Consider the following 25,912-nt stretch of genomic DNA (forward strand, 5'->3'; position numbering starts at 1 on the left):
TCTTAATCTCTGTGAGCTGCTCTGCTATCACCCTGTACGTAGATGGTCCTCATTCCCCTGTCTCCTCTTAGCTATTTCTGATCCCAAATTAAACCCTCACTTCTGTCTCATGCTTCCTCTGGATACTTTCCTACCTTAAGGCTCACCTTTTTACACAGTGTTCAGGCCCATGAATTAAGGTATTTTTTCTACTGAGTCCTTTGATCACTTGGCCCTGCCTTCCACCCCTCCCTCACTGAAAGCCTCCTTTATTGATATCATGAAACGGTGCAGGTATCAGTGGATATGACTTGAAACAAAGAAGGAAAAGAAGAAATAGCAGAATATGTCTAAGAGAAAGAAAGTGCTACATTGGAGGTAGATGTCAATATGACAGCAGATGGCGTAGATAAACTCGGTACTGATACGGTCAGCTTATTCCATTTGCCACTTGGTTGCAACTGCAAACTCCTTACGCACAAAACTGAGAAGTATAGCAAGCTTTGCAGGTGGTTATTCACTGATGTTCTGAGATCAAGAGCGATGCCACAATCAATTCTTTCTATATTTGTCCAAGAGGCAGAGTACCTCACAATGTGTAGGTCATTCTTCTTAAAAGTTAATGATCTATGAGAAGTCTTATTTTTGTGTTAACAGTAAACAGTCTCCTTCAAAGTTCAAAGAAGACATATCTATATATTCCTCACACCCCTCAGATTCAGTTTTGTAATAGGACACAGGTTTTTCTTAGGCAGATATCCCCAAAGAAAAAGTGAGTGGATTATCACTCTGTCTTGATAATTAGGTAAAAGCAACGTCCCTGCAGCAGTCTGTCTATTCCTTATCCACTCTGTGTGGTAGGTGAAACAGAAGGTGGAGTCTGAGCAGTGACCAGCATCACTGTGCTTTAAATTGCAACAACTTTTGAAATCCAGACTTGGGAGAGAAATCTGAAACTGGGGACAAATTTAGGGTCCCAGTTGCTGTGAATAAGTAGATCATCCCCAAATCACCAAAGGTTCAAAGTGAAGTGAAGTGAAGTCACTCAGTCAATCCCACGGACTGCAGCCTACCAGGCTCCTCCATCCATGAGATTTTCCAGGCAAGAGTACTGGAGTGGGTTGCCATTTCCTTCTCCAGGGGATCTTCCCAAGCCAGGGATCGAACCTGGGTCTCCTGCATTGTAGGCAGACGCTTTTACCATCTGAGACACCAGGGAATTAATGGTTCGAAAGTGAATATAAAATAAAGACCACACTTATCAAACTGACATTCAGAACTCTCTGCAATCTAATAGCAACCTACTGCTCAAAAAAAAAAATAATAATAATTTTTTTTTTACACTTTCCAAATACTGTTCACTGAACCTGGGGACGGGAAGAAGGTATGTTGAAGTCTGGGACACCAAGCCTAGGCGTGCACGTTGACAATATACAGGGCCAAGGTGCTGAGGGCCAAAAGCCCCGTCACCAGCACTCGAGCCAGCAGTGCCGTCCAGCTGCCCAGGGAACAGAGGTGGACGAAGGTCTCCACAACAAAGGTCTCCTTTGTAGACTTTTACGCTAGCTTTTACGCTATAGAACATCAGGAGGAGGACTGCTGGCCAGTAAGTGTGGTGCAGGTCGCAACGTGTATCATCCACACCTGGGCAGAGGTGACGATGTAATGGACCAGACTGATGTTGGAGTCGATGCTCATCTGGATGTATTTCCAGTCAAACTCAATGCCCCCGAGCTCCAACCGAGAGGGGTATACCGCAGGACATAATGAGCTCGGTGGTGGCCCAGCCCAGGGCAGCAACCATGATCTTGTATTCCCCCGTGCCGGCATTCCGGGACACGACAAGGTTTAGGCCTACCAGGGTCTGCCATGTCCACGCTGGCCTTCATGAACTCCCCAATGAAGTCACAGATGCCGCCTTCCCGGGTGGGAAAGAAAGTGGCCAAGAACAGCCCCTTGCACAGCTGCACAAACAGGTAGGTGACCCCGGCCTGGACGCACTTCCAGAAGGCACTGGACTCAGACAGGCCACTGCACTTGTAGGTGGCGAAGTAAGGTAAGTAGGCCGGCCAGGGCGAAGCAGTTCCGGAAGTAGAAGAGCGTCATGACGCCGGCCGCCCGGGCTGCCGTAACGCGCCTCTCCGCCTCAGTGGCCTGGTGCTGCAAGCCCGGGCTGTGAGCCGGCTTCCCGTGCCAACATTTTAAACTGCTGTTTTCATTCCGTTTCCTGTAGAAAAGTCTATTTACTGTTACTTCAAAACATTATTGGAGGAGGCAATGGCACCCCACTCCAGTACTCTTGCCTGGAAAATCCCATGGACACAGGAGCCTGGTGGGCTGCAGACCATGGGGTCACTAGGAGTTGGACGCGACGGAGCGAATTCACTTTCATGCATGGAGAAGGAAATGGCAACCCACTCGTGTTCTTGCCTGGAGAATCCCAGGGATGGCGGAGCCTGGTGGGCTGCCGTCTATGGGGTCGCACAGAGTCGGACACGACTGAAGTGACTTAACAGCAGCAGCAAAACATTATATGGACTCCAGGGGCTACAGTTCTGTTTACATGTATTCCTTTTTGAGACCCCCACGTCTTTACTTCTCATTTTATCTGAACCATGTCTTTCCTTTATATCCATCCTAAAAGGCTCACCCTAGGTTCTCTTCCCATTTGCTCCTGACGGTGATGATCCCTTCTCTCTTCTGATCAGTCAGAGAACTGATCTCCCACACGTCTCATTAGGCTATCTTTGCTTGCTACTTAACATTTTGTGGTATGTCCCATCCTCTCCACCAAATTCTACTGTGCCGGGGTGCTGTGAACAAGTCCCAGAGTGTAAGTTCCTTGTAGGCAATCACACATTTCTATGTGCAGCCTTCATAGAGCTTTAAAAAGGCACTCATGATATTTGTCAATGGATCATTTGATTGAATTTCTGCATTTTAAATATGAGTATAATCAATGTTAAGTGTTTGACTCCAAATTTGTCCAATTCTGGAGACTTTTGCCAAGTTGAGACTGGATTTACAAAAGCATATTGCTAGGCATTAATGTAAGCCTGAGATAACACCCTAACATCAAAGATAGGAAAAAAAAATACAGATTAAAAACCAAAGAGATAATGTAGAGATAAAATTTTAAATTTTCTTTAAACTTCTGCAGTAATGTGCTCTGGTTTTTAAGATATCTTTTCAATATAACTAATAGTCTGACCATCAGCACATTACTACAAGAGATCTTTAAAAAAAAAATAAAAATAAAAACAGAGCTCTGTAGAACTGATCCCAACAGGTACTAACAGAGAAAATAAAACATACAAACTTGACTGTGTTAAAAATACTGAGACAAACCTAGTCTTGTACACTCTCAGTTAAGCTCTGAAAGAAGCTCTCTTCTGAATAAGCTAGAACAATGGAGCATTCTAAAAAGAATTTGGAAAATGAAATTAGGGTAGGTAACAGTGTCTAGCAAAACAAATGTAGTGACAAAGACTAATTTCACACCAGCTGCAATGGGATTGTATCTATATAGGACTACTACACAGACTTTATGCCAAAGTAACCATTCCATTCAGCCAAACAATTGGAAATTCAAACAATGAAGTGGACTGACTTCACTCAGTTAACTGGCCAGTCAACTAACTGAATGTACAGGCATTAAAAAACTTTGCTCCTTAACTAAAGTGACTTTAAAAGTTCAAATAGTATACAGCTGTAAAAAGCGTTTTCTAAGCTTAAAGTAGCATACAAAATGTGGTACCATGAACCATCAGCTGTCCACCAGAGACATGCTCCTCTCCATAGTGTAGAGATATTACTGGAAAGTGACTGTATACCAGAAATTCCATTTCCCAGCCCCCTTGCATTTAGGTGAGGCCATCTGACTAGTTCTGATAAACACACACACACACACACAAGTCTAAGTGGTCCTGCTCACTGGGGGATGATTTCCTCAAACCCATTTGTGCCTTCTTGGTGATCCTTTTCCCCCTATCTGCCCAGACTCTTCTCCTATGCCTGCTTTCACTATTGCTACCTTTTGGTCTTTGTGGCTGGAAGAAATTTTTCCATAAGCTAAGAGTATTAGTGGGGCTTCTGCTCAGCTTCTACAACAAAAAAATTACCATAGATTGGGAGGGTTAAACCAGGGGTTCCCAAACTCCAGGTGGTAGACCAGTATCCCCTGTCAGATCAGTGGCAGTATTAGATTAGAAACAAAGTGCACAATATATGTAATGCACTTGAATCATCCTGAAACCAACTCCCTGACCCCGGACCATGGAAAAATTGTCTTCCATGAAATTGGTTCCTGGTGCCGAAAAGGCTGGGGACTGCTGAAAATGACAGACATTTATTTATCACAGTTCTGGAGGTCAGGAAGTCCAGGATCAAGGCGCTCACAGATTTAGCTCTCAGCAAAGAGCTAAATCCTGAATCTTGCAGTATCCCCATATGGTGGAGAGAGGAAGCGCTAATGTGTCTTCCTGCTGCTAGAAGGGCTTCTCTGGTGGCCCAGATGGTAAAGAATCTGCCTGCAGTGTAGGAGACCCAGGTTCCATTCCTGGCTTGGGAAGATCCTCTGGAGAAGGAAATGGCAACCCACTCCAGTAGTCTTTCCTGGAGAATTCCATGGACAGAGGAGCCTGGCAGGCTATAGTCCATGGGGTCGCAAAGCATGAGACAAAACTTACTAACACTTTAACTTTTCAAGGGCACTAATCCTATCACAGGGGCTCCACCCTCATGACTGAATCTCAACCAAATCACCTCCCAAAACCTCTAACAATACCTCCAACTACTATCATGTTGCAGGTTAGGACTTCAACATATGAATTTGGGGAGAGGGAGCACAAATATTCAGTCCATAACAGAAAATTTCTATACCTAAATCTGATGTTTATTCATTTGTATTTACCTATTCAAAGCTTGAACAGAGGCTTAGAAAAGAGCCCAATTAATTGAGGAAAACTAGAACCACTGTCCGTGCAATATAATTCAATATTAAATTGTAATAAAAATAATGATGGTGGTGATGATAACATAAAATGAAAAGTTTTTTTGTTTTTTAAAAAAGAGATTCTTTACATCAATTTGTTAAAATAAATATCATGTTCTAAAGGCTAGTTTCTTTCAAAAGGGAAAACAATTTCTTTCAATTAAAATTGAACTAGCCAGAGCTTAAGAAATTCTTCTATAATTATGTTTAAGCCTGTTGCAATTTATTCCCCCCAAGAGATACACTGGTAAGGCCTCTGGGGCATTGCTATAGCCTAGTGTTAAAGTTAACTGATTCACACAACAGTCAATCCAAGTTAGCCCCCTGCAGAGCCCTTACTCAGTGCAAAGAACTACCTTGTCTTCCTAACCATCTAATTTAGAATGAACTTAGATGATTCCTTACCTGCACTGCAATCTTGTGGAGCCAGCAACATTATCCAGAAGCTGGACCAGGAAAAATAGAAAGTCTGATCCCGTGACATGAAAAGGCATGAGACAAACCCTAGGAGTCCATAAGGCCTTAGAAATAAAGCATACTTTACCTAACCATCCTACCATTTCTTTCACTGATAACTAATTAGCATTTAGAAAATTAAATGAGAAGTAGCTTAAGCAAACATCTCATTTTTTTTTAATATTTAAGAACTAGTTTTCCTTGGTTTAAACTGATTTTCCCATCCCCCCCCAACTATTGTTGTTATTTGGGATTTCCAAATATAATAACGCTACTGACCATTCTTAATTGCACCCTGATGGGTGTTAAGCACAGGAGTGTGTGCAAACAGACTCGACTTTTCTAGTCTTTGACTGCTCCTTGCCTCTGGCCTCTGTCAGAGAGGCTTGCTAACTGCATCTCAGGGGAGCAATCACACAGCTTGACTCAGCCTGTGGCTCTGACTATTGGGGCTTCCTGAAGTCACAACCACTTTGGCATCCAGAACTGGGGCACGGCGTGTCTACTCTTCACAAAATCCAGAGATTGCGAGGGAAGTGTGAAACGTGAGAGCTGATTAGGGATGCACCTTAAATGGTATCAAGGGAGCCAGTTAGCAATGCAAAATATGAGATAATATAAACATAACATTCATTGCCAGTTGATCACTTATGTGAGCACCACAAAAAGCAAAATACAATGGGAAAAAATTGGAGATGAGCAACAAATACAAGATTTCCTCCAAGATAATTTTGCACGAAGTTCAATTTCATGGGGAAAAGTGCATAATAAAATGATGTGGAATGATATGCCAGAAAAATATGATGTGTCTATTTGTCTTTCTGGACCTTGCTTGGTATTAATCATTTCTAATGGATATATCCAAGTCTTCTGTATACATACACCCTTCCTTTCTTGCATGTTATTGACATGAGGATTTAAAGTTGGAAGATGCAATTATTTTGGCTGTATTTAACTTCCTTCTGTGACTACAATAGAATGATTCCATTTTCATTAGTAAGAAGCCAAAGTAATTTTAATTCAGGGATTTCTCTTTTAATTATTAGTTTTTAAGGAATACAGCATCATGGTTAGCAGAGGGTCCCTTTCTTCCTCAATATTCTGGTGTAGCTACTCTCCTGTCAGCCTAGGCTTTCAGAGAGAGGAGAAAAAATCTTCATAAAAGCCTTGGCCTAATTAACAAGAATGAACTAGATTTTATGATGAACAATTTATAGGCAGTTAATAGAGCTCATACACGGTAGCCAGGAGCTAGATAATTTATCATAAAAAGAATCTCAGTTACACTCCTAATCCTCATTCTCTTGAAACTGCAACCAACTGCATTCACAATTGCCACTTTTATAAGCTTTGATTTCCTGACAAATGATGCTGCATTTTATAGAGTTATAATGAAACTTATAAATGCAGTAAATTCTTGTATCTCTGCCCATATGCTTCAAATTCTTTGCCAAACAATTTACTCTTCTACATTGTTATCTCCAGATAAAAATAATTTTTTCAAAGATCTCCCAAGGATTCTTCATCCTAGCACAAATTAGAATAAAAAAAAAATAGCAAACTGTTTATTAACCATTCTAAGTATTTGTTGAAAAGAAACTGATTTATGCCTAAAAGAACAATTCAGCTCTTGTAATGAATTTTGAAAGACACTTTTCAAAATTATATGAAGTAAAATAGCTAATATTCAAACATAATTTTTTAAAGGACAAAATTTAAAGTAGCTGAGACCCAGGAAATCATATTGTCTCTTCCCACTTGGTATCTTACTGCTATTTTTGTTTTAAAATCATAATAAAATACAGCACATTGGGTGGGCAGAACTGGGTAACTGTAGATATACTGTCATCAGATCAGTCACATTTTGTTTATCCATTGATCTACATAGAGGTTCCTGAAGTCCTCAAATTAAATAACACTTCCTCCGGGAAGGCTTCCCTGATACTCCTTTCCCTTTTTTATACCATCTACCATCCTATTCTTCCTCTTACCACAAAAACTAATGCTACTGGATTGTAACAAATACTACTGCCTGTTTAGTGTTCCATCTCCTCATTGACCATGAACTCCAGCACAGTAAGGACCACCACTTTCTCACTCTGTAGTCTAACACAATGCCTGGGACGTACTGCATTTGTGACTGAATGATGTTCTTGGTTTCCAGAGCCTGTTATTGTAAGTGAGAATAAATCATTCTGGTTGTACGATCCAGGAATAAATTTGGTCACTGAAATGTGCAATGAATAAGTCTGTTTTAAAAAGTTGAAGAGTCAAAAGTCACGATATTTTCTACTCCTTTCTTATGAGCAGCCTTACAAGTCCTTTTTAAACATTATGCTCTGTTTAGATGTTCTACCTTTTAAAAGGGGCATGTTACAATTTTTTAAAAGGGTGATATCAAAAATAATAAAAATAAGAAAATGACTGGAATAGAAATCCAAGGGAGAAGGTCAGAGAAATACGATTGTCTGACCTGAAACAGATGTGCTAAATAAACATTACATTAATCAAGGTCTCTGGGGACACAGGGCAAGTGCTGCCTGTTTCTTGAAGGTACAGAGTCAGGGGCCATTGCAAGGTTGTTTAGGGCCCCAGAAGTAACAGCTTTCTAACCTAACAGGCTATGAGATGTGAGATTATGTGTCTATGGGTCCACTCAACAGACCATTTTTCAAATGATTAGGGATTTAGTTCTGCCTGCCAGACAACCAATTTTTGTACAGTTGATCAAATTACAGGCATGTGGTCAAGTTTAGTTTCTCATCAACTGTTCCAAAATATGCTGAAGCTGAAGCTCCAATAACTTTGGCCACCTGATGCAAAGAGCCAACTCACTGGAAAAGACCCTGATGCTGGGAAACATTGAGGGCAGGAGGAGAAGGGGGCGATGAAAGAGGGAGAGATGGTTGAATGGTATCATCAACTCAATGGACATGAGTTTGAACAAACTCTGGGAGACAGTGAATGACTGGGAAGCCTGGCTTGCTGCAGCCCATGGGATGACAAAGAGTCAGACACAACTGAGCAACTGAACAAAAAAAAAAAAAAACCAAAAACACCTCTCTTTCAACCAGGGTTTCTCATCTCCTATTAAGAATTTTTGAAGATAGATTCTATTATTTTTTAGAGCAAGATATTTTTCTAGTTAAAAAACAAGAAGTGATCCTCTTCCCTCTCAGATTCACTCTATCACTACAGAGAAGTTGAGGCTCAAACAGCTGTTGCAGAAAGCAAGTCCATGGCTGCCAAATCACCCACAGAAAGATAGCATCCTCAGCACACTCAGAATGGCTAGTAGGAGCATGCAGTTGAAAATCTGTTTGTTCCCTGACACCTTTTCTAATTTAGTCCCTGTCATCGATGGGCAGAGACCCCAATGCAGACCATGCCCCTGGCAATGTCTACTGAGGTTGCTAGCCCAGCAGGGCCAGGCAAGCCCATGATACCTGGGAGAGATGCAACCAACAACTCTTCTGCCCTGAGTCAAAGTAAAGCCTAAAATGCTATCTTTTATGATTCCTAATGTCAACTAAAAATAACAGAAGTGCTTAGTTCAGACCTAAGATTCACCTTGGAGACTTTTCCTAATCTTATCTATCCTCCAAAGTGTCTTTTTTCCAAATGGAATTGGTCACTGACATGTGGATGTGCTCCTAATAGCAAAATAAAAATATTCCCTGCCTGAAGCATTATAATAAAGCTGTCTTTTTCCATTACATTGTCTCAGAACATTTAATCAATTGACATGACATCTGGGGCAGGTCAAAAGGAGCCACCTCTATTAATTTACAATTGCAAGAGTCGACATATTTATGGCCTTCTCATTACTTTAACTTATTTTTATCAGTTTTAGTTTTTTGAATGTTGTTAAACTGGGATGCCTCTTGGGGGTCAAGGATAAAAACCTATACTCTTTTAAACCTGTGTTCCCATTAAAAAAAATCCAAGCCCAAGGAAAATTTTGATGTGGACACACTTGTCTGCACAAAAGCTGGCCTCCCATTTAGGAAGGTTTCCAATTTTAAGAGCTTAATAAGATCTTCTGCCTATCAAATTCTCATCGAAGTTTTACACAAAATGAAAATTTGAAAGTGTATTTAATTCTTCTAAGACAGATTCAGGTACATAGCAGAAGCCCCAAATTTATAGCCACCTTCTTCCTCCAGCTCAGGAAAAGACCTATTATAAGTTATTTCCAAATGCATGAGAACATCAATCAATAATTTTCTTCTACCTGCAGTATTGTCTCTTCTCTAGTTATAAAATAAAAGCCTTGTCTCCTTGTTAAAGAAAGTGTGTGTGTGTGTGTGTGTGTGTGTGTGTGTGTGTGTGAGTGTATGTATGTTTTCAGGAGAAGTGGGAGAGGAAGAAATGGAATGAAAGAAATAGAAACACCTTCTAGGATGCTGAATGGCACAAAGTCAGCAGTTGTCTCACTCTCCTACAAATAAAAGCAAATTTGCCCTTTTGTCCTCCCCTCTCCCTCTTCCACGTCCTCCCAACCCCATCCCCTCACCAGCCTGACTCTTGGGCAGGAGCCAACTTCCCTGCCTTTATCTTCCTGAATTTACAAGAGGATTCTGATGACCCTATCTCAATTCTGGCAGCAGAGAGCTAAGTACTTTACTGACAAGACAAGGCTGGTCCCAGGCAGACAATGGGAAGTAGATAACTGTTAAAAATGCTTAATTCCAAACATGGGAATGAATTAGCTAAATGGCTTTGGTAATGATTTTCCTCAGTAACAAATACCAGGAGGAAAAGCATTCCTTAGCACAGTGGTGTATACATGACAACTGGTTGGTTTCATTTACTTAATATGCTTTGCATAAATTGTGACAAATAGTCTACATTTTTCTGATATTGTCTCCATCTTCTTATGAATTTCAGGTCTTAAACAATGGCTGTGTTTTCAATATTTGAGAACATACCAGACAGGCACCCTCCACCCTATTACCAAAAATATTACAAAAACTAGCTAACTTGAGGAATCTGCATCCCATATTTGTTCCCCCACCAAGCTTATAAAATGTCTGTGCATATATGCAAGTTTTCTTGCTGAACATAAGTATACTCACAAAGCCACAGTGACTGCCTTATTTGTGCAGGAAGTTTGTTAGAATAAGGGCTACATTTCACGCACAGTTCAGGGCACCTTTGAATGGCATATCCTCTCTACAGAATGTGGGCCACTCATTTAGACATCCTAGTATTTTGACATAAACCCTGTCAGAGAGAAGATTCCATGCTACCAGATACACTTCTTCTGAAAATGTCATCCAGGGTAGAAATTGATTTTCTGCCTCGAATACAGCTGCTGCTCTGAGAAACCACCTATCCTATTAAAAGTGTCCTTGTTCCACCTCCACCAAGACACAGGGCACATGATGAAACTGACATATTTGTAAGAATATAAAATTCTCACTGATCATTCATTCATTCATTCATTCATTCAACAACTGTTTACAAATCACTGCTTTAGACGCTGGAGATGTGGCAGTGAACAAGCTGAGGCCTTCACCATATTGTGGAACTACTTTCTATGATTTCAAACAGCATATTGTTATGTAAAAATAATATGAAACAGGGTAATTTGCTAGAGAAAGATGATTTTCGACTAAATGGTCAAAGAAAACCTCTCCCAAGACTGTGATATTTGAGCAAATCTTACACAATTACACATATTAAATACCCTGGTAGAAAGGACGCAGGATTTAGAGACAGAAGACTCAAGTTCTAATTTCTTACAAGTCTTCAGGCAAGTTCCTGAAAGCTTTCTACCTTTTAGCATAGAATTGGTATCCCACGGGGGACATTTCTCATTCTTCCTAAAAGGGTTGAGCCTGGTTCAACCTGATGAGCTTTTTCCATTATGATAGTTATGATTGAGCCCCCCTACATCCTCCTTTTTAAATATGAACACTCAAAATCAATGGTTCTCAACCCTGAATGAACAATAACTTAGAATCCTAACTCTGCTGGCATTGTTTTAAATGCAGAAGTAAATAATGTAAGATAAATTACTAGAATGGATTCAGAGGCACAATCCACAAGCAGCTAAAGCAAAGGGGGCACGGTGGGGTCTTCCAAGATGGATGAGTCTAATGTCTCTGGATGCTCCACTGTCTTAAGAATACCACCTGATAAAAGTAAAAAAAAAAAAAAAAATTGAAGCAATTCAACATTTCATAGCAGATTTATCCCAGGCGATTTAGAGTTAGATATCTGTATCAGGGGCAGAAAACGAATCCGTGATAACATAATCAAGCGACACTGGACTTGGAGGTGATGTATATGTTTGTGGTGTTACCACATTTTTTACCACATTTTTTTCAAGTTATGCAACAGAAATCACACTCTCTTGAGGTTAAATACTGCCTTAGTCTCTTCAAAAGATCTTAAATTTCACACCTCCACCCACACATTAAATTAGTCGTCCAAACCAGATGGAGGTTAGCGTTATAGGTTAGAATGACTGTCTGGCGAAAGTCTTTCCTTGCCTTGCCCATAACTATCACTTTTACCTTCAGGCTTATTAGTGCTTTGCTTCATTTCTGACATTAAAGTGCATTTAAATGGTCTGAGTCTTACACAGTTTTCCATACCTTAGCCATGTGAGGTGGCTCAAAAACAGTTCTAGGAAGAACCGAGAGAGAATTCAGAGATGAATGGGAAGCATTTCAATAAATAAATACATTCAAAAGTCAGCCTCTTTTCTCATGGTGCTTTCTAGCACCCCCACCAAGTATGTATTTCTTCTTTCTATTCTTTTACCCAGTTTTCAGGGCTGAACTCTACCCTCATCTCCTTTCTCCCTCTACCAGCCTTAATTTTTGACGTGTATGTACTTCTCATCCTTCTCACTGTTTCTGTATTTGATTAACTACAGTGTAAGTCCCTACAAGATTAAAAAAAAACATTATCTTACACTGTTGCCTTTTAATTGATTCCAAGTAATCAGACTAGAATCAGCCAACACATGGAACCACTTTTGAAGAAGCCTTCTTGCCTAGGGGCTATAGCATTAGAGCCTGACCTGAATCATGTGTTCAAAAAGAAGTGTAGAATAGACCCACTAAACATGTTCCTGGCTAGAAGCTAGTAGTTTTAAAGACAAGAGGAAAGCCTTCAGAATCTGAAGGCAGAGCTAGATTTGGAAGTCAGTTCAATCACTCCTCTGGAAAATGGGCTCACCAGATTCCAATAGGAATAAATGTAATATGTGTAAAGCAGCCTTACGGTGACCTGGTGACTAGTATACAGTAAGGGCTCGGTAAATAACAGCTGTTATTAGGATGGCCCAGGATTATTTGAAAAAAAAAGGGCTTTTAATATATTTTTGCCTGCAAATCCAGGATGAGATGAGATATAAAACATTATAAGCAAAATTAAAATTTGGGAGAAAGATTAACTGGGTCACACTAAGCACTTGGCTCCAAGTGAAATTTGGATCAGTGTAGCAAGAGGATTACTCTTTGACTTCTCTCTTATTATCCCAGAAATGTATCTTTTTGCCCTTCCTTTTTTTCCTCTTTCCTTTAACATAAAGTGTTAAAGTTTCCATGTTCCAGAAATTACAACAATATGGTACAAAGGAAAGAGTCCAGTATTTGAAACCAGCATATGTGAGTTCTGGTCTCACTGGAAGGAAGTGAATTTTAAAATTCTGTACCTTGTTTTGAAGGGCTTCCCTGGTAACTTGTTTTGATCCAATGTGAAATGGACATACCCACTCCACAATGCTCTTGAGAACATCAAGAAGGTTTCTAAACTTTATCAATACCTTGGAGTTGATCAGCCAAACAATTCAGTAATCAAATTAAAAAAATCATTAGATAGTGAATTAGTACTTACTGTTTACCACAAGCAAGGAACCATGAAAGACCTAAAAGAAATGGGAGCCAGAGAATCTAACTAAGAAGAATCAGTCACCAATGAGAACACAATTGAGTTAAACAGGGCACAAAGCTGAACACAGTGCCAACTGTGAACATAGAATATTCTGTATAGAACGATGATGCACACAGCTTGATCATTAACCCCCCTTCCAGGGCTTATCACTCAAAGGCCACCTCAACAGAACTCTAATCTACTTCTGAAAGCCTCATTTCTCAAGTCTTGCTTGGGAATTGCTTCAGCCAAGCTGTAACACAAGCTGTCCTCAAACACGTGCTCAACTTTCCCTCTGTCTGCTCATGCTCTTTCTTTGTACATCTAATTACTCAGCTACCCAGAATCTTCCCTCTCTTTACGTGTCTCCCACTCACGACCGTACATCCTACTGGTCACTTTTTCCAAGAAGCTTTCCTAAGTCTTCAAACTAACTACATATTCATTTTCCACTTTTGAACCACCCCCCCTGCCCACCGCCATTCCATTTTGTTGGTGACACTTTGTGGCAGGCTGCACAGTCTACTTACACATTATCTTTTTCTTCTCGGATTATAAGAGAGGAAATCTAACCTCCCTCACCTTGTATCACCCCCACCAACTTGTTCATGCTGCTGCTCCTGCTAAGCATCAGTCGTGTCCGGCTCTGTGTGACCCCACAGACGGAAGCCCACCAGGCTCTTCTGTCCCTGGGATTCTCTAGGCAAGAACACTGGAGTGGGTTGCCATTTCCTTCTCCAGTGCATGCACGCATGCATGCTAAGTCACTTCAGTTTACTCTGTGTGACCCCATAGACGGCAGCCCACCAGGCTCCTCTGTCCCTGGGATTCTCTAGGCAAGAATACTGGAATGGGTTGCCATTTCCTTCTCCAACCTGTTCATAGTAGGTATTAACTAACATTTTTAAAATGAAATTTACTGATGGAAATGAATTGGGATGCTTATAAATCATGAAATCTTAATCTTGATATAAACAACACAACTTCATGCTACCTCGTTCATTTGCCCCTTAGACAGGTATTGGCACCTATGATATGTAAGCCAAGGGGATGCACGCAAGGAAAGAGCTGATTGCAGAAGCAGATGAAAGGGCTTTGATAGAAGTACACGATGGGTCACCTGGGGGTGGGCAAGAGATACAAACTCATTCCTGAAAGCTCTCCTATGGACTTTCAACAACTAAAGAAAAGAGTTCTCTCAATAGATGATCTATAAACCAGAAGGCTGACTTTAGCATCAACCCTCTCTCTCCAAAGAGGGAAGGAACAGAATGATTCAAGTTCAGCTGGACAAGAGACACAGAGCCAAGGCAGAAAGACCTCTTCCCTCTCTGCATATTGAACTTGTAGTCCTTATCAGAAGAAAATATTGGGAAGACTGACAAATATTTCTATCTCTCTAGTCAGTCCTAAAGAAAACCAACCCTGAATATTCATTGGAAGGACTGATGCTGATGCTGAAGCTCCAATACTTTGGCCACCTGACACAAAGAGCTGACTCATTAGAAAAGACCCTGATGCTGGGAAAGATTGAAGGCAGGAGGAGAAGGGGACAACAGAGGATGAGATGGTTGGATGGCATCACCAACTCTATGGACATGAGTTTCAGCAAACTCCAGGAGATGGTGATGGACAGGGAAGCCTGGTGTGCTGCAGTCCATGGGGTCACAAAGAGTTGGACACGACTTAGTGGCTGAGCAACAGCAACCAATAAAAATTCATGTTACATACAAGCCATTATTACCACTATTACATGTCTTTTCTCACTTTTTAAAAAACTGATTCAGAATAACTGAATCTTAGAAATAATACTATTGAAACAAGGCAAACATCTTACTTGTGTCATCAATAAACCTGAGACTGAAGCCTAATGTTTTTTGTGTATTCCTTCTCAATTTTTCCTTTTGGATTATAGATTATGAAAGAGGGATTTTATGCAGCAGTTGGTGACAAAATATATTTCTTATTAATGTGTGATATTTGCTACATTAATAATTTTAAGGCTTTAATTATTGATGAAAACTTAATTGTGCCCCATGTCCCTTTTTCTTGCAGCTCAATAAAAACTATATATTTCTTTAATTAGGCTTCATTTGAAGACTAGAAGACAATGCAGGAGTGATTTCTTGCTAATTCACCTATCTATAGCCAGGAAAGAGATGGAATTAGCATCTTCAGTGCAGTTTAGTGAGGAAAAAATACCTAACTGTTCTGAAAGTGTGACTTTCCTTTGCATAGTTAACCTCACCCAGAGGCCAGGGATATAGAGCCAACTGAAAGCAAACACTGCAACCAAGAATGATATCCCCTCCTTCCTGGCTCTGGAGAGAGAGTTCATCGATTTTAGTAGAGATGGAAAGGAACAATTGGGGTCACCTATATGGTTTTCATACTGCGTTCCCTCTTTATGGTCTCTGCTTTACTCAAAATATAATCTTCGTCTTCCCTGCCTGATTCAACATTTTGTTGTGGTATTCTACTTACAATCACCAGGAATGTTATAACCACTTTATTCTGTGTCCAAATGTTTCAAAACAACTACCAGAAAGCCTGGATGGAGGGAAAGTCACATTTGCTAAGCATCTGGTCCGGGTTATATGAGGTGCTTTCAATCAATTATTGCTTTAATCTCCAGGGGTCACAATCACAAACGCCAACAAGTTCAACAATGAAGAAAGCAGATAGGGCTTGAGAAACAAGGAGCCCCCAAGCTCCATTTTCCCTTTGCAACTTTTGATAGAGAAGTGATTTCAGGGGGAAAAAAAAAAGTTTAAGAATAATGTTTGCAACACTCTGTGAGAATAACAACAGACCCATGAATTACACATCTGTGTCAGGTGTGACATCGGGATAAATAGGGCTGGCCAATTTCTCACATCTCATTCCAGTGAGATTTTCAGCTCTAGACCACCATCGCCTAGTTGAGAATTCTTCTCAATTTTTAAATGAAGCTTAACAGCTTCATTCTTAACTATATCTGTTTTCTACTGTTACATGAAAGATTACCACAAACTCAGTGCATGTGAGCGTACTACGTCACTTCATTTGTGTCTGACTCTACGACCCCATGGACTATAACACACCAGGCTCCTCTGTCCATGGGATCCTGCAGGCAAGAATACTGGAGTGGGTTGCCATGCCCTCTTCCAGAGGATCTTCCCAACCCAGGGATCAAACCCGCGTCTCTTATGTCTCCTGCATTGGCAGGCGGGTTTTTTTTTACCACTAGGGCCAATCTAAACCAATACAAATTCACTACCTCACTGTTCTCCTGCTCAGGAGGTTAACCTGGAGTTAGCTGGGTCCTGTACTCAGATGTCACCTGGCTAAACTCGAGGTGTTAGCAGGAGCTATAATCACATCTGTGATTCTAGAATCCTCTTCCAAATTCACTGACTGATGGCACAATTTCTTTCTTATAGCTGCATGGCCAATAACACTATTTTCTTGCCAGCTGTTTGTTAGGGACTACGTTCAGCTTCTAGAGGTTACCTTTACATCCTGGGCCAGTAGCCTTCTCCATAGACCCTCTCACCGCATAGGAAGCGTATTCTTCAAGCCTAGCAGGAGAATCCAATGCTTCATACCTCTCTGTCCTCTTTTAAAGGCTCACCTGAGTAGCTCAGGTTCACCCAGGAATATCTCCCTCTTGATAAGGTCAAAGTGAAATGATTAGTGACCTTAATTACATCTGCAAAATCCCTGCTGCCATATAATGTAACATGCTCATAAAAGTAACATACATGGTATTCCCAAGACTCATTCCTACTCAAGTTGGAGGGAGTGATACACAAGAGGGAGGGCTCTTGGTGGCCACCTTGGAATTCTGCCCACCCTGACCTGTTTCTCAAGCTTCCCACAGAAACACAGCACTCTTCAAAAAATGAGCAGCTGTATAGCCATGAATACTTCAACTTCCTTTCATTTATGGCTTTGACCTCTTGGCATTATCTTACCATTATTTGATTGGTCCAATGCCCATCGACATTCAGCGTCTGTCATTGTTTTTAAAATTCAGGGTTGGAGCCTTTTACTTCCATTTGATAAGTATAATAAATAGTTGTCACAAATGAAATTTGCACAAAAGCTGACTGTGATGTCAATAACGGGTATAGTTTTTGTAACTGCAATGTAGGTTGATTCTTGAAATCCTAAATTTGTCATTAGTATGCTCTATTCACAGAGACTTACTCTCTTGATATACATAAAAAATTCAAACTTCAAAGCATTTTAGAAAATGACAGGCATCTGAAAGTCCCATTTTTATTCTAATGAAAATATCTTTTACCAAGAAGTTAAGATTTCCCACAAAATGTAAAGAGACTTAAAAATAAGGGTACTAAAAAGTGTTATTATTTGCAAGACAACTCCTAACCACATTGATTTAGAAAAATCTTCAAGGATTTACTTAGGCGATTGTAAGGAACTCAGTTCTTACAATGAAAGGAAAATGCTTTGAGAAGTTTTCTGGGGTTTCCTTTCAGCTTGTTTGCTTCTTTGCCTATGAGAATATTTACTACCAGTTTTAAAGGCAAACTATAAGAAATATTTATGTTCCAAAAAGAAATCCATCTATAGGAATTCAGATCTAATTTTAAAAACAGGTAAACAATCCTATAAACAAAATCAATGGTCTCCCCAGGTACTTTTTGAAGATAAATAAAAACAAACCTACTCTGGTTGTCTCATTTGTTGTCTGAACACTAAAGAGCAAGGCACTGGGATTTTTAAGAGCAGCTGTATTATTTTAGACTTTACAAATCATATACAATAACTCATGATTTAGAAAAGAACTGTTGAGCTATCTAGCTAGTCTTTTTTAAGAGTAGCAGTTGAAACAATCAGCTCACTTCATGCATGGAAGAGAATTCTTCAAACTCTTTTTCTTAAACAAACCTTCAATCAGATAAAGACAACTTTGTTTAAAAGAGAATTATTTGGTACTTCTCCAATTCTTATTGATGAATCTCTCATTCTTGATTTTAAAATTTGTTGTGTCAACTAAATGTCTAAAGATGAATTAATATACTTTTCATAGTACGTATATTAACTAGATCAATTCAACCAAATGCCAGTATTTCACTCCATCAATACAGCATGTTGGTAACTGTTTACAGAAAAATGTTTTTGTATATATTGTTTCCAGCTTGAGAAGATTAATAAGGTTGCACAAATGTAAGCCTAACTTAGAAGTATCGTATGATAAGCAACATTTCCAGGCACTTTTTGATTGTACCAAGGGTGATTTTTGAAAGATGTGTGATAAGTTTCTTGTGGTCATTTGGTAAAAATAATAATCTCAAAAGACTTGAGAAAGAGGTGGGATTATTAATAGCAAAAACTTCATTTTGAAAGCACACTCTTATTGATTTTTATTATATTTAAAAATAAAAGCAAAGCCAACGTTAGCTCCTCGTCTACTTCTTCATTCCTTTTGAATAAATAGAGAAATTTCTACATGGTATAATTTGAGAAGCACTGAGCACCTTCAACTGGCCTTGCCTTAATCCTGGTGACTAAGACTTCAAGTCGTAACTTTAAAGGCACTGGCAACCACCATTTAAAGGCAGCAGTTATCTAGTAGAGGGAATAAGTAAAGTCATTACCACTTAAGATTCGTTCTGAAAGATAAATTGTGGCCTTCTAATGAGCCCCTAGCAAAACAGGAGCCACAGCAGTTGGATTTAAAGAGGACAGGGAAAGGAAAAAGTCATCTACTAAAACACCCGAGCCATAATAACTATCCAGTGAATAATTGCTGAGCTGAATCAACCTGAACAGAGAGCAAGAAGTGTTTACCTCTGGGACCCTGTCAAAGGGTAATGCTTTGTAGCTGAATCTCAAGGAACAGGTGGCGGGCCAGGAGAAGGAACATAAACAGAAGCTGCAGAATGAGCTAAGGAGAGCATCATATCCATGTCTAGACATTTTATGTAAAGTTCAGTTCAGTTCACTTCAGTCGCTCAGTCATGTCCAACTCTTTGCGACCCCATGAATCGCAGCACGCCAGGCCTCCCTGTACATCACCAACTCCCGGAGTTCACTCAAACTCATGTCCATCGAGTCGGTGATGCCATCCAACCATCTCATCCTTGGTCGTTCCCTTCTCCTTCTGCCCCCAATCCCTCCCAGCATCAAAATCTTTTCCAATGAGTAAACTCTTCGCATGAAGTGGCCAAAGTACTGGAGTTTCAGCTTTAGCATCATTCCTTCCAAAGAAATCCCAGGGCTGATCTCCTTCAGAATGGACTGGTTGGATCTCCTTGCAGTCCAAGGGATTCTCAAAGTCTTCTCCAACATCACAGTTCAAAAGCATCAATTCTTCGGCACTCAGCCTTCTTCACAGTCCAACTCTCACATCCATACATGACCACAGGAAAAACCATAGCCTTGACTAGACGGACCTTAGTCGTCTAGTCAAGTAGACAACTTGATGAAAAGTAGGAGTGAGGAAATAGGAGATGTTGTATAAATGCTACCCAGAGATATGACTCTCATTCCATAAGTACAAAATTCAAACTTTTTATGGAGCTGATAATTCATCTTAGAAACCCATGAAGGTTGGACTGACATCTAGAATTCTTTACAGAAATTTTTCATACATCTAGGTGGCCTGTAAGTGTAATTTTCTTATCATTTAAATAAAACAGAATTTAAAAACTTACCTTTTGTATTGTGAATCCATGGGATAATTCAGCTATGATGAAGGAAAAAAACAGAGCTATGGGTTAGCAACTTGAACAATCACCACCAAGTATAAGATTAAAACAATTTTGTAGTTTTCAGATTGGTCAGAACTTGAATTAGGTTGTAATCACAGAATATATTTTCAGTTTCACTATTGGGTCATTTTATCCAAGTTAACATAGATTCCAAAGTTCAAATTTATACTTAGAATCATCAACATTTATTTTTCTTCAACAGGGTATCAATAATTTCTGTCAGTGAATCGCCAAAGTGAGGGGCTTTCTTATTTTTTGCCTCTCAATAATTTTGCAACCCAGCTCTGTTTCTAAGAATTTTGCTTTTACTTCATGCTGGAGAAAAGAAATTTGTTTGCATAATGCAACAAGATTTAGGGATTGGTAACATGAGAAATAGATGGGGAAACAGTGCAAACAGTGTCAGACTTTATTTCTTTGGGCTCCAAAATCACTGCAGATGGTTACTGCAGCCGTGAAATTAAAAGACGCTTACTCCTTGGAAGGAAAGTTATGACCGACCTAGACAGCATATTGAAAAGCAGAGACATTACTTTGCCAACAAAGGTCCGTCTAGTCAAGGCTATGGTTTTTCCAGTAGTCATGTATGGATGTGAAGAAAGCTAAGCTTTCTTCTTTTGAAGAATTGATGCTTTTGAACTGTGGTGTTGGAGAAGACTCTTGAGAGTCCCTTGGACTGCAAGGAGATCCAACCAGTCCATCCTAAAGGAGGTCAGTCCTGGGTGTTCATTGGAAGGACTGATGCTGAAGCTGAAACTCCAATACTTTGGCCACCTCATGCGAAGAGTTGACTCATTGGAAAAAACCCTGATGCTGGGAGGGATTGGGGGCAGGAAGAGAAGGGGACGACAGAGGATGAGATGGCTGGATGGCATCACCGACTCGATGGAGATGAGTTTGAGTGAACTCCGGGAGTTGGTAATGGACAGGGAGGCCTGGCGTGCTACACGACTGAGCGACTGAACTGAACTGAACATGGGAACTGAGATATTGTTTCAATATTTCCACCAGTAGTTTTCCAAGGGTAGGATCATGCAACTATATTTAATCAGAAGAACTTCCCACAGAAGCTTAGGATACAAATGTCAAGATACTGCATATAATGCCGTGTTGGCTGTTGGTATCCAGGATCTCCAGAATCTAAAGGGAAGACCCCCCTCAAAAATCCTTCCCAGAAAAGTCAAGAACTTCTGGATATTTCAAAATGCTTACTCCTTAGTTGAATAACTGATCATGTCTCCTTGATTGAAAATACGCATTTTTGACAACTATGGTTTCCAAAATCAGGAAGCAACTTGTAATTAAGGTAGACATTTAATTCATCCACTCATTATGGATGATTCTTTGCGACCCTATGGACTATAGCCCACCAGACTCCTCTGTACATGGGATTTTCCAGGCAAGAATACAGGAGTGGGTTGCCATTTCTTCCTCCAGGGGATCTTCCTGACCCAGGAGTGGAACCCTTGTCTCCTGCAAGTCTCCTACATTGCAGGCAAATTCTTTACCAATTGAGCCATTAGGGAAGCTCCTTTTAATATGGTGATTTTTTTTTGAAACTTTTTTTAATCAGCATGAATCTTAAATTATTAGTGATTATTTAGACTCAAGAAAATAGGCATTCTAACAAACAGACATGAGACCAAGAATAAGAAAAGCAAATCTTATGAGAGGATCAATATGTGCCCTGATATGTAAAACCTTAGAAAATGAAGAAAAATAGTAAAGGAAAAGTTCTATACAGTGGTAGAGATCTTTGTTGTTAGACACTAGAACTATGTTTAAAAGCATGTGGAATGTGCCTCCAGACTAAATTTAGTATCCTTGTGGGGGAGAGAATTTACTTGTTATGTATAAGAGCACTGACTGTGTGTGTGTATGAGTGTGTGTGTGTGGTTTCAAAGTAATTCAAAGCACACTGCTGCTGCTGCTAAGTCACATCAGTCGTGTCCAACTCTGTGCAACCCCACAGACGGCGGCCCACCAGGCTCCCATCCCTGGATTCTCCAGGCAAGAGTACTGGAGTGGGTTGCCATTTCCTTCTCCAGTGCATGAAAGTGAAAAGTGAAAGTGAAGTCGCTCAGTCGTGTCCGACTCTTAGTGACCCCAGCGGCCCACCAGGCTCCTCCGTCCATGGGATTTCCCAGCCAAGAGTACTGGAGTGGGGTGCCATTGCCCTCTCCGCAAAGCACACTAGAGACCTTAATATCATATCTACAATATAACAATTACTGTTTTCATGAACGATAAAATGGTTACATGTGGTCAAGAGTGATGATAGCAGAAGAATTTTTTCATTGATAGCTGTAGTTTGACCTGTTTTGACATATTAAGGGGAGACTTCAAATCTGAAATTTTTTTCTTAATTCATAAGTCAATTCAGTAATTCTGACTGAGGCTGTAATTGAGCATTTTGGCAATGCAAAGAAACTTAGAGATTATCTAGAACATCTGGCTCATTTTTCAGGCATGAAAAATGAGGTCCAAAGAAGAGAGTCATTTGCTTCATCCGGTGTTGCCTAATTACTTAGTGACAAAACCACAGGTTGAACCCAGTACTTCTTTTTTCCAGTGTAATGCTTTTTGTCCATGGAGAAGAGACTAGTTCTGTCCACACATATGACAGAAATACTGTGGTTCTGGGTACCTTTGCCAGAACCTACAAATTGAGCCCAGGTCTCAGAGGAGTTTTGAGAAAGCACAGCTCAATACTACCACAATATTTCAAGTGGTTCTCTCCATGCTTCTAGTCACTGCACAGAGATTAATGGCTGTCTACACGACTTTTGTAGTGGACCTGGGAACGCCTTCCTTCAAACACAGCATTTTAAGTGGTCAAGGAAGTCTTTAATAAGTCACAATCATATATCATTGTGAGAACTGGAAGAGCCTTCTGCCATACCTTGCGTTTCATTCCCTCGGTTTACAGAAGAGGATAAGATCCGGGACAGGAACACGGCTCATGGGTGTAGGATCAGGACATGAACACAATTTTTCTAACTCCTTGGTCAGTGCTTTTTCATGACACCACACAGCTTCACCATGAATTATGCCTGAGAAATGGAAAGGCGCAAAGGTGAAATAACCAAAGACAGCTTTCCAGGAGAGATGTCTCAAGCGACGCGGTGAAATGGGTGATCCTTGTCCTCAGGCCTGGCAAATTCTCTAGCCCCGTCCCTCTCGGTGGTCAGGGTCCTCCGTCACAGGCTCTCCCCTTCTCTCACTATCAAAATACACTTTTTAGGAAAGTTTTCACAAGCTGTCTTATTTATTCTTAGCCACATATGTGGTAGGCACTGGTATTAACCTTGCCGTTTAAAGATGGCAGAACTCAAAGGTGCCTGAGGAGTGAGTCACTTCTCCGTGGCTCCACAGTTTGTAAGTGGCAAGCAAAGATTCAAGCCCAGAACTGTCAGGATTTTCTTAAACATTTGCTAATTCAGCACGATATCTTGAACAGAGTATGTGCATAAGAAATGTGAGCTACAGTAAAATAAAGGGAGAAGGAAGGAAGAGAGGGAAGAAGGGAGAGCAGAGAGGAGGTAGGGAGGGAAGATGGATGTGGGAGGTGGGAGGAGGGGAGGCAGGGAGGAGAGAAGGAGGAAGGAAGGAAGAGGAATTCTATTAAGACCAAGTTGTGATGAATAACATTTGAACTTGCTATCTTTCCGTTTGCATGTGAACAGGAAAAAAAAAATCTTAAACTGAAGAAATAAATTAAAATTTCAGACATCTTCCACAGGGTGAGAAATTTGGCAGAAGATAAAGGTGCCCTAAAATTCCATGTTGGCCTTTTCAGAGCTTAGCAGTTACAAACTCATGATAAAACAGTTCTATGATTATTTCAGAGAGGACTTCTCAGGATGCAGCAAAATTATCAACCCTGTTTCTGCCCAAAGACCACAGACAAAATGTCCCATGAAGCCCAAGGGTGGTTCCTTCCCTCAGTTTCCAAAGGGAGAGCGCAGAAAGCCTCAAATGCCAGAGGTGGATGCTGAGAAAAGTGGGTTCAAAATGTCCTGTTTTGTGGCAACACAGTGGAAAGCAGGGAGGGCAAACCTAGAGCCAGAATCCAGGTTTTAAAGAAAATGTTAGTCCTTCAGTCGTGTCCAACTCTTTGGGACCCCATGGACTGTAGCCCACCAGGCTCCTCTGTCCATAGAATTCTCCAGGCAAGAATACTGGAGTGGGTTGCCATTTCCTTCTCCAGGGGATTCCTTCTCCCAACCCAGGCATCGAACCCAGGTCTCCTGCATTGCAAACAGATTCTTTACTGTCTGAGCCAGCAGGGAAGCCCAGGGAAGGTTTTATCAAACTCATCTGCAATATCTTTGGGTTAATTCCTTAGATTTTGCTAAGGCTTTTAGGTTCAAAGAAGTGTTTCCAGGTAGGCCTAGCCATGGAGTCAAGCCCTGCTTCTGGAGATTTCAAGATCCCCCCTGTTCGTGGTTCTGTCTGTATGAGGAGGCTGGGGAGGGGAAGGAGAGGTAGAACCAAAATGTAGAAGCTGTTGATGCTTTTGAACTGTGGTGTTGAAGAAAACTCTTGAGAGTCCCTTGGACTGCCAGGAGATCCAACCAGTCCATGCTAAAGGAGATCAGTCCTAAACATTCATTGGAAGGACTGATGTTGAAGCTGAAACTCCAATACTTTGGCCACCTGATGCGAAGGGCTGACTCATTTGAAAAGACCCTGATGTTGGGAAAGATTGAAGGCAGGAGGAGAAGGGGACGACAGAGGATGAGATGGTTGGATATCACCGACTCAGTGGACATGAGTTTGAGTAAATTCCAGGAGTTGGTGGTGGACAGGGAGGCCTGGCACGCTACAGTCCATGGGGTCACAAAGAGTCAGACACGACTGAGTGACTGAACTGAACTGAACAGGCAGGGAAGGGAAAAGGAGGAAGACTGGGACCTCCTTCAAGTCAACTTAATGAGCCACTCAAGGATCCCAAAGGCTGAAGTTCCTCTGGATCACTCTGATGTCATTTTCTTCATCTTCTTTCCTTAGATTACCTCTGGCCTACCATCTGAGAATCAAAAAGCTGGCTCAAAGGCTCAGCATAATATAACTGCTGGTCAAATGGTCTGGGACAAATCAGTATATTTATACCTCAAATTCATACTTATATTGATGACAATTTATAGCTGTGTGATCCACCTCACTTGATGTGTGTTTTTTTTTTTTTTAAAGCCTTTTATATTTAAAACATTCTGCAGCTGTGACTATTACCATTGCTTTATAATATGAATGTTCCTTTGTAGCTGTTTGGCCTTGTTCTTTTCCCCCTAAATTGGGATACTTGGAGGCCACTTTTTACAAGTAGGTGGAATGGCTTATCACAATGATGACATATCCTAATGCCTCCTTATATTTAACATGAGTTGCAAAGACCATTGCTATAGAAATAGAATCATAGTTCTACCTACTTCAGGTAGATCTCACCAAAGGTAACACGTACCTACATGTAAATTCATAAACCTCAGGAAAGGACATAAGACATATATGTTTTAATAAAATATTCCCTAGGAAAAAAGTTTAAAGCGAAGAATATATAAGCAATTTCTACCTTATATTAATAACTATACAATATGTAAAATAGAGGAAGGAAAAAGGAAAACAAGACTTCTAGATAACAAATGAATATATTTCACATATGAATCTCATACGTTCATTCATATATATCTTATACCATCTTTACATGTATATATTGCCTCTAAAGGTAATAAATGTAACACAGATTGCAAGGTATCAGCCAGAGTTCATTTTTAAATTGTTGTCCAATTTTTTAGAAAATAGAATACAAAGAGACAAAATTTATTTAATATTTCAGAAAGCACACCATGGCTCGAATGGGTAGATTGAGAAG

General features: G+C 40.4%; 1 non-coding gene and 1 pseudogene across 1 annotated transcript; both read right to left on the reverse strand.

Annotated features, from left to right (window-relative positions):
* Positions 1 to 1,125: 1,125 nt before the first annotated feature.
* TRNAC-ACA lies at positions 1,126 to 1,198 on the reverse strand. The gene has a single exon. It is a non-coding gene; the product is annotated as a tRNA-Cys (tRNA).
* Positions 1,199 to 1,389: 191 nt separating this feature from the next.
* LOC120863453 lies at positions 1,390 to 2,085 on the reverse strand (annotated as a pseudogene).
* Positions 2,086 to 25,912: the final 23,827 nt, after the last annotated feature.

The sequence above is a fragment of the Oryx dammah genome, unplaced genomic scaffold, assembly GCF_014754425.2.
Source record: "Oryx dammah isolate SB20612 unplaced genomic scaffold, SCBI_Odam_1.1 HiC_scaffold_5, whole genome shotgun sequence".
NCBI classification, from domain to species: Eukaryota; Metazoa; Chordata; class Mammalia; order Artiodactyla; family Bovidae; genus Oryx; species Oryx dammah.